Source organism: Macrotis lagotis, chromosome 2 (genome assembly GCF_037893015.1).
Source record: "Macrotis lagotis isolate mMagLag1 chromosome 2, bilby.v1.9.chrom.fasta, whole genome shotgun sequence".
NCBI lineage: Eukaryota > Metazoa > Chordata > Mammalia > Peramelemorphia > Peramelidae > Macrotis > Macrotis lagotis.
In genome coordinates this window covers 77341713-77357419 of record NC_133659.1, presented here as the reverse complement: position 1 = coordinate 77357419, position 15707 = coordinate 77341713, and the positions used below count along the sequence as shown (strand labels likewise).

The window sequence follows — 15707 nt, the reverse complement described above, 5'->3', positions numbered from 1 at the left end:
TTTTTGAAAATACTGAGCTTAAAAAAACCCAAAACTTATTTGATACTTTAGGATATAGTGAAGGAAAATTGCCCTGATATCATAGAACCAGAGAGGCAAAATAGTTATTGAAAGAACATATTTATTTTATTTTTATTTTTTTTAGGTTTTTTTTGGCAAGGCAATGGGCTTAAGTGGCTTTCCCAAGGCCACACAGCAAAGTAATTATTAAGTGTCTGAGGCAGGATTTGAACTCAGGTACTCCTGACTCCAGGGCTGGTGCTCTATCCACTGTACCACCTAGCCACCCCTGAAAGAACATATTGATCCCCTTCTGAAAGGGATCCCAAAATGAAAACACCAAGGAATATTGTGACCAAATTCCAGACCAATGAGATAAAAGAGAAAATCCTGCAATCATCCAGAAAGAAACAATTTGTAAGGATTGCACAGGACCTGGATGCATCAACAATAAGGGATTGAAGGGTCTGGAATATGATATTCTGAAGAGCAAGGGAGCTTGGAATGCAACCAAGAATTCACTATCTGGCAAAACTGAGCCTCCTTTTCCAGGGGAAAAGATGGACATTTAACAAAATAGGACCAGAGCTAAATAGAAATTTTGTACTTCAAACCGGAGACTCAAGAGATATAAGAAAAGGGAAAAAAGGGAAAAGAAAAAAAACTGCTATTCAATAAGATGAAACTGGCTATATCTCCACATGGGAGAAAGATTCTCATTACTCTTGAGCACTGTAACTCTATTAGAGAGAATATACTTAGCCAGAAGTAATGGACACTCATGACTTGTCTATGACTCTGATGGAATGATTTAAAAACAATACCTCCTTAAAAGTGGGGGACAGTAAAGAGATGGGTGGATGGAGGAGATTTAATGGAGTAAATTACATTACATGAAGAGGTACAAAGCACCTATTGCAATAGAGGGGAAGAGGGGAGGAGGTGAGAACTGCCTGAATCTTACTCTCATCAGATATGTCTCAAAGGGGGATTAACATATACAGACTCAGTTAAGTAAAGAAGCTTATCTTACCTTTTAAATATTAAGAGGGGAAAGGGGGAGGGGAAGGAAAAGAGGAACAAACAGAAGGAAGGGAAGGAAGAAGAGGCAAAGGGAAATAGGAAAGAAAGGGGAGGGGGTTGGATATAAGGGGGCAAACACTGAAGGAAGTGGTATTCAGAAGCAAAATACTGGGGAATATGGATAAGGTGGAAAAAAACAGAAAAATACAAACAGAAGGAATATAGCATGGAGGAAATAAAGAATTAGCAATTATAACTTTGAATGTGAATGGGATGAATTCTCCCATAAAATGTAAATGAATAGCAGAGTGAATTAAAAACCAGAATTCTACAATATGCTGCTTACAAGAAACTCATTTAAAGCAGAGAGATGCATATAGAGTAAAGGTAAAAGGTTGGAGCAAAATATATTTTGCTTCAGCTGAAGTGAAAAAAGTTGGGGTTGTAATCCTTATCTCAGACAAAGCACCTACAAAAATAGATAGCATTAAAAGAGATAAGGAAGGACTCTGTGTCATCCTAAAATGTACCATAGACAATCAAGTAATTTCAATACTAAATATGTACTTACCCAATGGTATAGCATCCAAAAGAAGCTGAAAAATAGATCTCATTTAAAGAGATAAGGAAGGAAGCTACATCCTCCCAAAAGGTACCATAGACACTGAAGCAATATAGCATCCAGATTCTTAGAGGAGAAGCTAAATGAATTACAGGAAGACATAGACAGCAAAACTCTACCAGTGGAGAACTCCATCTCCCTCTCTCAGAATTAGATAAATCTAATCACAAAATAAACAAGAAGAAATTAAGGAGATAGAATGTTGAAAAACCTAGACCTTTGGAGAAAATTGAATGGGAATAGAAAGGAATGTACTTTTTTTTCCTGCAGTACATGGCACAAAAATTGACCATGTAGTAAGGCATAAAAACTTCATAATCAAATGCAGAAAAGAAGAAATAGTGAATACTTCCTTCTCATACCATAATACAAATAACAATCACATGCAATAATGGGCCAGGGAGAGATAGACCTAAAACTAATTGGAAGCTAAATAACCTTATTTTAAAGAATGAATCAAACAACAAATTATAGATAGAATTAATGATTTCATCCTAGACAATGACAATAATGAGACAACATACTAAAACTTATGGGATACACCCAAGGCAATTAATAGGGGATGTATTAAATCTTTAAATGCTTACATGTTTAAAATAGAGAAAGAAGAAATCAATGAACTAAGTGCAACTAAAAAAATTAGAGAAAGAACAAATTAAAAACCCCCAATTAAGTGCTAAATTAGAAATTCTAAAAATTAAAGAAGAAATTAATAAAATCAAAAGCAAGAAAACTATTGAACTAATAAATAAAACCAAGCATTGGTTTTATGAAAAAGCCAATAAAATAGACAAACCTTTGGTTAATTTGATTTAAAAAAAGAAAAAGGAAAACCAAATTACTAGTATCATAAATGAAAAAGTTGAACTCATCGCCAATGAGGAGGAAAGTAAAGTAATATTTTAGAAGCATTTTGCCCAACTGTATGCCAATAAATTTGATAATCTAAATGAAATGGATGAAGATTTACAAAAATATAAGTTGATGAGTTTAAATGAAGAGGAAATTAAATATCTAAATAACCCTATCTCAGAAAAATAAATTCAAGAAGCCATTATTGAACTCCCTAAGAAAAAATTTCCAGGGCCAGATGGATTCTCAAGTGAATTCTATAAAACATTTACAGAACAATTGGTTTCAATTCTATATAAACTCTTTAGAAAAATAACTGAAGATGGAACTCTGCCTAACTCCTTCAATGTCAACAATATGATGCTGATACCTGAACCAGGAAGAGTCAAAACAGAGAAAGAAAATTATAGACCAATTTCCCTAATGAATATGGATGCAAAAAATCTTAAATAAAATCTTAGCAAAGAGATTACAGAAAGTTATCACTAGAATAATACATTTTGACCAAGTAGGATTTATCCTGGGAATGTAGGGTTGGTTCAATATTAGGAAAACTGTCAGTATAATTGAAAATATCAATAACAAACCTAACAGAAAACATATGATTCTCTCAGTAGATGCTGAAAAAGCCTTTGACAAAATACAGAACCTATTCCTACTAAAAATACTAGAGAGTGTAGGAATTAATGGATTGTTCCTTAGAATTATAAGCAGTATCTATATGAAACTTATGAACAAAATTATATGCAATGGGGATAAGCTATAGAAATTCCCAACACGATCAGGGGTGAAACAAGGTTGCCCATTATCACCTCTATTATTCAATATTCTATTAGAAATGTTAACTTCAGAAATAAGAAAAGAAAAAGAAAATGAAGGAATTAGAACTGGGAAGGAAACAGCAGAATTCTCATTCTTTGTGGATGATATATCTAGAGAACCCTAAAATAAAATTATCAAAAAAATACTATTAGAAACAATTAGGAACTTTAGCAGTCACAGGATATAAAATTAACCCTTGTAAAACCTTAACATTTCTATATATTAGCAAGATATAGCAGCAAGAACTAGAAAGAGAAATCTCATTTAAAGTAACTTCAGACAATATAAAATATTTGGGAGTCTACCTGATAAGGCAGACTCAGAAACTCTATAAAAACAACTATAAAACACTTTTCACACAAATAAAATCAAATTAAATAACTGGGCAAATATCAACTGTTCATGGATAGGTTGAGCTAACAAAATAAAAATGAAAATTCTACCTAAATTAAACTACTTATTTAGAGCCTTACCAATCAAACTTACAAAAAATTACTGTAATGAGCTAAGAAAAAAATTGTAACTAAATTCATATGGAGAAACAAAAAGGCAAGAATATCAAGGGATTTAGTGAACAAAAGTGCAAAAGTGGCTTAGCCTTACCAGATTTAAAATTATATTATAAAGTATCAATCATCAAAGCTGTCTGGTACTGGCTAATAAAATAGAGTGGTGGATCAGTGGAATAGAGACAGTAAGAGAGGTGCAAAAGAGACAGCAGAAAATCATTATAGTTATGTTCTGTTTGATAAACCCAAAGAGCCCAGCTTCTGGAATAAGAACTTTCTCTTTGATAAAAACTGTTGGGAAAATTGGAAGTTAGTACAGTATAACAGAAACTTAGAGTAGACCAACATCTCACACCTTATACCAAGGTAAGTTCAAAATGGGTGCAGGATTTAGACATAAAAGACAATATTATAAGCAAGCTAGAAGAACAATGAATAATTTACCTGTCAGATCTATGGAAAGGGAAGCAGTCTGACCAAGGAAGCGATGGAGAACATCGTTAAAAACAAACTGGATAATTTTGATTACATTAAATTAAAAAGTTTTTGCACAAACAGATCCACTATAACAAAGATCAAAAGAAATGTAGCAAATTGGGAAATACTTTTTACAACTAGTTTTTCTGACAAAAGACTCACTTCTAAAATATATAGAGAACTTAGTCAAATTTATAAAAAACAAGCCATTCCCCAACTGGTCAAAGGATATGCAAAGGTAATTTGCAGATGAGGAAATCAAAGCAATCCATAGTCATAGGAAATCGTTACTAATTAGAAAAATTAAAGCAAATTAAAGCATCTGTGAGATACCACCTCACACCTCTCAGATTGGCCAAGATGACCAGAAAGGACAATGATCAATGTTGGAAGAGATGTGGGAAATCTGGAACACTAATGCATGGTTGGTGGAGCTGAGAACTGATCCAACCTTTCTGGAGAGCAATTTGAAATTATGCCCAAAGGGCAATCAAACTGCAGTAATACAACTACTGGGTCTATACTCTGAAGAGATCATGAAAAAATGGTAAAAACATCACTTGTACAAAAATATTCATAGCAGCTCTGTTTGCAGTGGCAAAGAATTGGAAATTGAGTGAATGTCCATCAAATGGAGAATGGCTGAACAAATTGTGGCATATGTACATTATGGAATACTATTGTTCTATTAGAAACCAGGAGGGATGGGATTTCAGAGAAATCTGGAAAGACTTGCATGAATTGATGCTGAGAGAAATGAGCAGAACCAGAAGAACATAACACACCCTCATAGCAACGTGGGGTTTGTTATCAAATTTAATGGACTTGCTTATTCCATCAAGGCAATTGAGGTGTTCTTTGCCCTGCGTGGGCTTTCTCTGGACCCCGTATAGACTTGAACCATGTGGAGGCTTTCTCCAGATTCTCTGAACTCCCTATAGACTTTAACTGCTTGGGATCTCCTCTGCTTCTATCCTTACAGACTAACTGCTTAGATGAGGCAGAGGTTGGGTCACCCAGGGGCTCACTGATCTGGCACTGTACTCATAGGTCTTGCCTACTTGGGCTTGTGTACACAAACTTATGTTCAAGTGAGCCCAGCTTCTGCAGTGGGTTATCTTCTTTCTCTTGTGTCACCTTTGGACTTTAATTTTGTTTGAACTAAGTCTCTCCTTGGGATTCTTCTCTTGCTCAAGGGATCTGCCAGGGCACTAAATCATGAGCTGCCAAAACAGTAGCTATGGTGCCTGCTCATATGTGTGTCCAGGAGAGTCTTAAGGCGGGGAATGATTCCTGGCCAATGTATCAGAACTGTATGTGATAAATTTACCCTAAAAGAAATTCTCAGAGACTGGATCTAAGCAAAAGAAATTTTCTCTCTCTCTCTCTCTCTCTCTCTCTCTCTCTCTCTCTCTCTCTCTCTCTCTCTCTTTTCTAGCACCCAAATAAGAGAGCGACACTGAAGCATGACAAAAACAAGTTTTTTATAGATCCTAACTTCAAGTTCTCCCCACTCTGACCCCCTTCCCTTTCAACCCATTTTCTAGATTTCAGGGGGTAAAGTCTATTTGTGGAAAATCTACCCCAGTAACAGACACAAAGACATGCTTTCTTACTTGTGAGGAATATAGGGTGTTGGTCTTCACGGGGCATGGAGGGGAGCTCTTAGAGAATCCATTACAAAGGGGGAATGGCCCAGCCAATCACAAGACTGGAAGAGTTTTCCTAATCCCATTCCAGGGATAGCAAACCCTAAACTGGTTCTCAACTGGTCCAGAGTGACCTAGAGATGTTGACCTAATGCAACTGAGTTTGCGCAATTAAGTGATTGAATATTAACCCACACACTCCCTGTGATGATTGGGGTTCATTAGCATATCATGCATCATATGCTATGGGGGGATCATATTTAGGGGCATGTCATGGAATGGGTGGATCTCTTAGATTGTAACTCAAACTCTGAGAGCCTAAGAACATCCAAGAGGGAGGGGAAAGAGTTTCTGAAGACCATAAATTACCTGAGGTTCTGAGATCAATTTGTGCCTCACACCTAGGTGAGGTACGTACCTTGTAAGGTGTATCTTGCAAAGTTCGTGAATAAAATGTACAATTTTCACTCACTCTAGCAGGTTTTTCTTTTCGTTCATTTATAGCATTATTTTTGCCACCAGATGGTGAGGTAAAAGTCTCAGCTTAGCTAAGCTATCTTAATGAAGTAATGTCTATGTTTAGAATATTTTCCCAGGTAGCAAAAATAGTTTTATTGCAAACAGGTGGCTGGTGGCTCTAAGCCACCTTTGAAATGCAAAGTGTTCTTAATATTAAAAGGTTGTTTTTTTTTTTTTTTAGGTTTTTGCAAGGCAAATGGGGTTAAGTGGCTTGCCCAAGGCCACACAGCTAGGTAATTATTAAGTGTCTGAGACCAGATTTGAACCCAGGTACTCCTGACTCCAGGGCTGGTGCTTTATCCACTGCGCCACCTAGCCACCCTTATATAAAGAGTTTTTAACCCCAAGAGGACTTAACTAGGAATTTTCCCACACATTTACAATATATCCCTCTCTGCCCAGAATTCCCCTGCTACAGGATCATCATGGGTAGTGAAATGAGAGAGGAGATAGCTCTAGGTACCATGGATTTATACATATCTTCATGAAAGAAACCACTGTGTTGAAGAGGTTGATTGTTTGGAATTCTGAACAGGTTGGGGAATGGACAATTGTTATCATTGGGAGAACATGTTTGGAACACCCCAGAGACCCTGGTTTTAGACTCCCCTGTTATTTATAAGTTCAGAGTTTATACATTGGTATTTTACTTTTTAGTCCATGAGTATAGACGGCATTTCTATTTTGTTTTATGAATCTCTTCCCATTAGAAGAGAAATGCTATTTGTAGCATGCCAAGTGAGCACTGACAATGATTTTTTTCTTCTTCCTTTTAGAGACACTAGATCCAGCAGTTTTCCATATAAAATTCTTTATTTTTCCTAATATTTATTCTGATTTTCTCAGTGGTATGCTAGTGTATGGAAGGAGATTAGGGAAATTGAGGTTCCTGGGAGCTGGAGGCTCTGTTCTCTTCCTCCTTTGTTTCTAGAAGAAATGAATAAGAAGAATCATCATCACTGAAATCTGTAGGAGAGGAGAATCTTTTATGTTACTATTAAGGTACTGTGTGAAAATAGCCCTAGAGAACAGAAGTCTATTATTCTCTTTCATTCACTTCTCTGTGTATCCTTTTTAGTCCTAAAAATGGGTAAAGCAGGTAAGATTTAAAAACTTCTCTCAGATTTTCTCAGATTCTAAGAACACTTTCTACAATCTGATGCCTCTCCATCTTTATAGTCTAAGATAGTACAAATTTTTAACCACCTGTGCTGCATACTAGCTAACCTGGATGATTGTTGTACCCTAAATAGTTCTGCTCTTTTCCACCATTGCGCTCCAATTCATGCCATACTCTGTGTTTGGAAGGCATTTCTCTCCCCTACTTCTAGTTAATAATTTATCCTTCAAAACCTTTCAAATCCCGTTAGCTACTTTACTCATGACACCTTTCATGATTCTACTAATCAGACCCTTAGTTTTCACTTTTATATTCTTCTGCTATACTTAATATTTTCTGCTTTTAAAATGTCATTTGTACATGTGCTATATCTCTTCCTCTTTCAGAGGAGAGTTGTTTGTTTTTGTTTTTTTTAAATTAATCTTTGCTCTCTTCCAAAGTCTAACAATATACCTTGAGCATAATTGAATGCTTGATGTTTGTAGAGTTGAATTGAATAGTCTTAAGACTCTAGAAGAAAGTTTCATTAAATATGCAGATCCCAAAGTTAAACATTCATTTCTTGAAAATCGACCTGGGGAAGAGAAACTAATATATCTGGGACCCAAGAGCAAAATTGGAAATCATAGTAGTAGCAGAAGATATAAATCTTAATTTTGGAATTTCTTAGGGGAAAATGATGGTGGGAAGAAGGCAGAGGGAATATGAATCACAAGACTCATTGCTGTTTAAAATTTTTGGTACGTTGATGAATTCAGGATTTTGACAATTTCCTTTTTCCACTTACAAAGTTCACATAACTTCTTTTGTGCAAATCTTTTCCACAAATCTTCTATAAGGGAGCTATCCAATGGCACTAGAAGTCTTCCTTTGCTTCTTTTAACATATAGGGGGGTGCCAATATAGTACTTAGGATATCTGTAATCTTTCCTCCTCACTCCATTTTTTTTTCCCCCCTGGTTATACATATCCTGACTGATTTTTGTGGAGTGCTACTTCTTATATGCTTAGTTCTTACTTTTTTTTCTTCTTCCTTTTAGAGACACTAGATCCAGCAGTTTTCCATATAAAACTCTTTATTTTTCCTAATATTTATTCTAATTTTCTCAGTGGTATGCTATAGTAAGGAAGGAGGAAAGGTGCCTTAAGTAAATAATGATTTAAATTTAAAATCTTGTCCTTGAGGTAAACATTTCAAAATAGATCCCTTTACTCTCTCTAAACTAAAACAAATAAAAACAATAGATCTTTGAGAAAGGAAGGATTCTTTGGGGCAAGGAGAGGGGGGAAGAGCAGGATGAATTTGGCTAGATAGGATTAAATTCCTGAATAATCTGTCTCAATGGCACATTCATAGTAATAAGAATGCCTTAAATTTGAATAAACTATTAAGTGAGAACATTTTGCAATCTTCAAAATACTTCCCCAAATATTACCTCATTTGATTTAAGGACTATGATCCAACTATTATTTCCAATTCACAGATACAGAAATATACTTAGAAAGATTAAGTTGCCTTGACTCAAACTATATATAGTGGTTGAACCAAGATTAGAATCCATGCCTTTAGATTCAATTGAAACACTCTTTTAGAAACAATTACTGAGTGTGGAAATGACCTGCTCTGGTGGTAAGCCCAGGCTCAAAACTGCAGCAGATTTTTTTTGCCCATAGTTTTATGTAGGAATGTCTCTCCATTTGTCTTCAAGCAACCTACTCCCTGCTATTCCCAGTTCTGTCAAACTGGGCATCCCAGTTCTAACCTGTCAAAATTCCATCAGTGTTTGGTGCCTCCTAAGGACTGGTCTGACTCCAGTTTGAATGGGATAAAGTCTGAGATTTCTTCAGTAGAATTTTATAGTTTAGAAATAGTTAAAGCTGTGTGTTATGTCCCTTCTGCTCCTCCTCCCCTTACAAGCAATTTGTTACCTTGACCAGAATGTAACGAATAAACTGACCCTGTCTTATCTGGACAAGTCCAGATGGTTCTACATTCCTTGTCCTGGAGGGGGAGAACCTGTCTCTGTTTGAATTATATGCTTATTCTTTAGAGGAATTTACATCTATAGATTGTGAAGACCATGTGATCTCACTAGGATAAATGGATCTTGTATTTCCTGCTCTTTATCCCTTTTCTCTCTCCATGTTTAACAGGGAGCAAGGGGGTCCAATTCTCGAGAACTGAATAAAACTTGTCTCTTCATACCTTGAGAAATCTCCTAATTTTATTTAAGCGAGTAAACTCATCCCACACAGATGGGGGCTCATTTTGGGATTATATGCCCATTGGGGACCAATGCTCTCTTAGAACTTGGTGAAAAGGTGCCGCTGCCCAGATTTGGCAGTTTGTCATTTTCTGAGAGTCTTGGTTTCCCCTCTGTGCAAGTGACCCGAAGCGGAGAGACTAGTAGGAAGAGAAAAGTAGTTCTGTGGCCAAATCTGATGGATCAGTGGGGATAGCAGCAGTCGATAACTCTGTGCACAGGCCTGAAGGTAAGACCTTGGAATCTGCTAGATTCCTGGAGGGTCAGGACTATTTGGGTGACTGAGGGTTGGGGGGGTGACCCCACCGTATTGGGTGTAAGAGACTTGGATCTAAGGGCACTTGATCCCTGAGAGGTCTCTGTCAATATTTAAAATGGGAAGAGCTCAGTCCAGGCCTTCCCCCACAGAAAATAAGGGAAATAGGGATAAAGAGATTGAGGTACCTGTGAATAGTCCATTAGGGAGAAGATTAAGTGATTGGGTTAAGTTACCAAAATATAAAGGGAAAAGTAAGAAGAAAATTATTAAGTATTGGTGTCTTGAATGGGGAAATAAGGATATAGGAGATGGAACACATTTGGCAGGCCTTTGGGAGGGAGGGACTATCTGACTGGACACTAAAATCTTTCCTGAGACGTCAGGAATTTGCCATTGATCTGTGTTTGTTGATATGTGTTGAAATTGTCAGTTTGGAAAATTCTGTTTTGTTTGTGTGATCTGTGCTTGTGCCTTGTCTATCTTTATGTGTTTAGATTGTCTATTTACTTGTGTGTTTGGTTCCTCCATCGATTTTTTAAAAAGAGGGAAAAGGGGGAGTCAGTGAGTGCCCCTAAAAATTTCATCGGGTTGCCTCATTTAAATTGCTGCTCTTTATTTTTAGGTAGTATTCATCTAATCCCCTCACTGTCTCTCCCCTTGAGCCTGCTTTCTGCCTGTGTTACTATGGGTAATATGATCCCTCCCTCTTCTTCCCTGCGTTGTCTCTTGAGCACTTCTTAGAGGGATTTTTAAAAAAAATTATTTAAAAATGAATGGATTTTGGGGTTAAATTGACTGAAGCTAAACTATTCACCCTGTTATTTTACTGTTATGAGAAGCCCCCCCCCCCCAATTCCTTGTTTATGTTCACTTCTCTTTCCCATTCTCCTTGATTCTGTACTGCCAGAGTGTTTCCCCCTCCCTCCCCCTTTCAGGAGAGTTACTTCAGGGAGTATTAGTAAAGTAAGTGCTAAAAGGGACCTTATTTTGAAGTTAAAGAAACAGAAAAGAGAGAGTGAGAGCATTAACAAATATGTAAACAAAGAAATCATAAAAAGAAATGCTATTTTAATTTGAAAAAGTTAAGGGAAAATAAAATTCAGAATGACAAGAGAGTCAAGTTAATACTAAAGCATATAATGTGGTTACCTAGATATGCCAGTGTAGGGGAAACTAAATAGTTAAATCTTTTTCCAGAACCATATGGCATCATTAGAGCTTCAGGAGTTTATCAATATAGATTCAGATAGTGTTAGTTAATACAGAAAAGGGACATGTAAGGATTGAAGAATAGAAGATCAACCCCGCCCCCTAGAAAGAATCTAGGAAGGTCTCTTCAGTTTACTCTATTTGGGGGGGGGGGGGCAAGGAATATTCTAATTAGGCTAGGGGATTTTTGAATGACTGTTTGCCTTCTCCAGGATTTTAGCAGTTGTAATCAAGAAATGTTAAATATTAAAACCTTGGAATGGAAAATGTATTGTGAAAAGTTGAATCATATCTGTGGTTTATATAGCTGTATAAGAATTTAGAATAGTATGAATTAAAGTCAAGAAGAGCTAATGAAAAAGAATGGTGTAATAGTAAGTACATCAAGGAAAATGTGAGTTGTATAGTCTGAGTAAATGGGTTTTTGAACTGGAAAAGAAAATTCAGACAGACAATTGGGTTTTTTTTTGGAGCTATTTGTTAAGTATAGAAATTATAGACAGAAGGTTTGAGCAGGGTTGACTTTGTATACAAAAGATGGATTTTGGGAAACTTTGGAAAATGGTTTATAAATCATTGTAAGAAAAGAAGAAAGTATCGAACTATATTCATCTAGGGAGATATGTGTTTAGATGAGGTTGGGGTGATTTTAAAATTGCATTAAATTGGTACCTTTTGCAAGTTTGACAGTGAATTGATTGGAGAAGTAATAAACCCCATAAAGTGAAAAGTTTGATATGAAAGCAATTGCTAGGTAAATGTTAATCTCATTATGTTATTATTGATCCTATAATATGCTAATCTAAAGATACATGTAAATTGAATTAAGGGGTTTGTAAAAAAAATTGTTTGAGTTTGAATTCTGATGTTTTATGGCCCTTCCAGAGTCATGGGAGTCAGGACAGACTTGTGAATTAGCTTTAGAATAACTAAACAAGGGGAAGGTAATATTTGCACTGATCGGAATGTAGTTCATGTATTTGGGGAAAATCTGGAGTGAGTGAGTAATGATAAACAATGAAGGTAAAGAATTAGTCCATATTACTTTGATATCTCAAATTGTGGGGAATCTCCAATTCCCAGAACATAGAATGTTCTAATATTAAGAAATATTTTGTCAGTGAATATAGAAAGCTCTTACAAGCGAGAGCATTGAGAAGAAGTTAGAATTGTACTGATAAAGATAAGAATTTGCAAACTTTTTAGGCTTTTGAAAGGAAAATAATTTAAAGCTAATTTGAATATAACTTTTGGAATTTAAGAGAAGTATGAAGAAAGTCTTGTAGTCATAAGAAGAGATTATTTTTTAGCAACAATTGGTCTTAATTCTTTGTATTTTAAAGTTTTAGGGAGTAAAGAAAACAAACATGTAATTGAAATATGCTGTGTACAATTAGTAAATTTTGTATAAGAATAATTTAAGCTATACTTTTTGAGATTTCAAAATTGTTTTGTAATAACAAATTATGAATGAATTGAAGTTTCATCTATTACATTTGTAAAGATTTTGTTATTAAAACAAAACAAACTAGAGAATACCTTGCCAATGGGCTATAGTTCTCAAGGTCTTTTTGGCCCAGAAAATTTGTGAAAGGCTTTGTTTTCACCTCATGTTTATGAAATGGAATATTGATATGTGAGATCAATGTAGCTTATTTATTATCTGTTAAAAAGAGGAAATTACACATATAACTGTAACACTGCCATGGGTAATAAGTGTACATTGAGCTTTTGAAGTTATTGTATAAAACTAACTTTGATAGAGTATCTTATTTTCTTTGAAAATAGAAGTGTATATGAAAGAAGAGATAAAATAAATTATAAAGCAAAAATTCAGAAGAAGTTTGCATGTAAAAGATAATTATAAGGTTAACTTTAAGAGAATCTGTTGTTTTATGTTGCTTTAGGAGAATGAGATGTCAGCATGTTATGTTTCGTGTAGGTTAAGAATTTAATGTTTACATTATATCTTAACTGCAAGATACCCTTTCCAATGATATTGAATAAACCTGAGGGGCTTTGGAAAATGATTAGGAAATTAAAAATTATGTAACCCTAATTAGATGATTTATCAATAAGTAAGATTGAAGGGTGTTATCAAACATGTGATCTGCTTTTGGAAATATAAGCTATTTTACTGTAATGCTGTCAAAGTTGGAATTAATGATTGTTAATGAGGGAAATTATCAAAGCATGACACCCTGGGTTCCCTGAAATTTTAAATGATGTGTTGGACCTTGCTCTAGATCCGTAGGTCCAGGTATAAATGTAATAATGGAAAGATTATTTTGTGAAATCTAGTTCTTAATGTGTTACACTTATTACTGTTTTGTTAAATTTAGAGACTTCAGCCCCTGAATTTCCAAACCCCATCCCCCACCCCTGTCACCAGGTCCCATCTGTTCCCCCTTGGAAGATTCCCTTCACTAGATCAAAAGGGGGAATACAACAGCTGGGACATCTAGATGGAAAAATCCTGTTCTGTCTCCCCTTCCCCCTGAACCAGCCTACCCCCCCCCCCCCCGGAGGTTTCCTTCACTGAATAAAAAGGGGAGAAGGCAGCAGAAGGATGGTGGGGGAACTGGCGGAAAAATTCTTATCTCAAAAACAGTACAAAGAGAGACAGTAAAAACTTCAGCAGGTTTTGAGTATCTCTTGGTTTTTGTTGATAGATTTTCAGAATGGGTAGAAGCTAATGAAACAGCCTTGGAAATAGTTTAAAAATTCTAAATAGGTGAGTGGGATGTGCAGCCAAAAGGGTGACTCCTCAGTATGACTGAGGTTGGAACCCTTTGACTTGATTTCCCCAAAATGACATTTGGATAATATCTCACCTGGAAGAATAAATTTGGCCTAAGACATTTGACTTACCCATGTGACCTCTACCTGGATACTGACGTTTAATACTTATCTGTAAAGGAATTTTCCTTTAATGTCCTGGATCTTTATAGTTAGTTACTAAGCAAACTAGAAAAAGAAATTTTAGGTGAATTGGATCTAATATCCAGAGATAGGTTATGTGTGTTAGGTGTGTAGCCCTGACACCTGCTAACAGCTACATGTTAAGATGGGAATTAAGTTTCTTTAATTTTTAGAAGGGATATTTAGGTAAGAAGAAGAATGGGAAATTCTTAGGATAATTACAGTTTTAAGACCTAGCTTAAGGAAAGGAATGTGAGTCAGATACATATGTCAGGAAAAGGAAAATCAATGATATATTTGAGAATATTTTGAAAAATTTCATTTTGGTTAAGGATGTTTGAGCCATTATTGTAATAAGAGCAAAGGCTAAGATTGTTTTATTTTAAACCATATGCTGGGTACTCTGAACTAAGATGATTGTTGAATGTATGTTACAAGCTTAAGACAGTATGACAATTGTCATTGGGAGTTTGTTCATATAGTAAAGTACTAATGAAGGTTTATTGTGTCAAAATTAAGTATGTGCATCAATATGGCAATAAGGCAAAAGGTAAATTGCAATAAGCTCCAAAATCGCATTGTCTTGTGATGAAAATATGTGTTTTGATCTTAGTAAAATGTTAAGCAGTTTCTTCACCAGAAGACAAAGTCTCAACTAGTCACCTGAGCTGGAGAGGACTTTTTGGAGCACATTCAGAAGATGCAGAAGGACATCGGAGGTCTCCAGGAGAGAAGAGAAGAGGAGAGACACTGGACCAGTTCATCTCTACCATTTCTCACCTATGTATACATTGTATAGTCAAGGGATCTGTTTTTGTAATCTCCCTTTGATTTTGTACTCATGCCCTTCTCCTTATGAAAAGGAGGAGAGGCAGGGTGCAGATGTTCTCCATTGAAAGAAAAGGAGGGAGACCATTGGGTGGTATGTTTGTATCCTATCTAAGGAGAGTCTTATCTCTGATTTAGCTGGCCTGTACAACTTAAAGAGGTAGATGGATTGAGATGTAATGATGGTACCTGGATCCCTTGTAAAGATGCACAAAAAGGGGACTTGTTAAGGGAAATGATGACTACAAGTTAATGTGGACTTCCAAGGAAAACGAGGATGATGATCAGATGTGAGTCTATATTACAGATATTTGAAGAAATCTCATCAAAATAAAAAGGAGGGACTGAATGGGATAAAGTCTGAGATTTCTTCAATAGAATACTATACATTAGAAATAGTTCAAGCTGTGTGTTATGTCCCTTCTGCTCCTCCTCCCCTGACAAGCAATTTGTTACCTTGACCAGAATGTAAAGAATAAACTGACCCTGTCTTATCTGGACAAGTCCAGATGGTTCTACATTCCTTGTCCTAGAGGGGGAAAACCTGCCTGTGTTTGAATTATATGCTTATTCTTTAGAGTAATTTATGCAACGAGCATGGGTCAGTGGTGGGGGGATCTTGCTAGGATAAA

General features: G+C 35.8%; 1 protein-coding gene across 1 annotated transcript in view; it reads left to right on the top strand.

The window, feature by feature from the left end:
* RNASEL (ribonuclease L) overlaps nucleotides 1–15707 on the top strand; it is an 86193-nt gene that overhangs the window by 62252 nt on the left and 8234 nt on the right. The window lies entirely within an intron of this gene.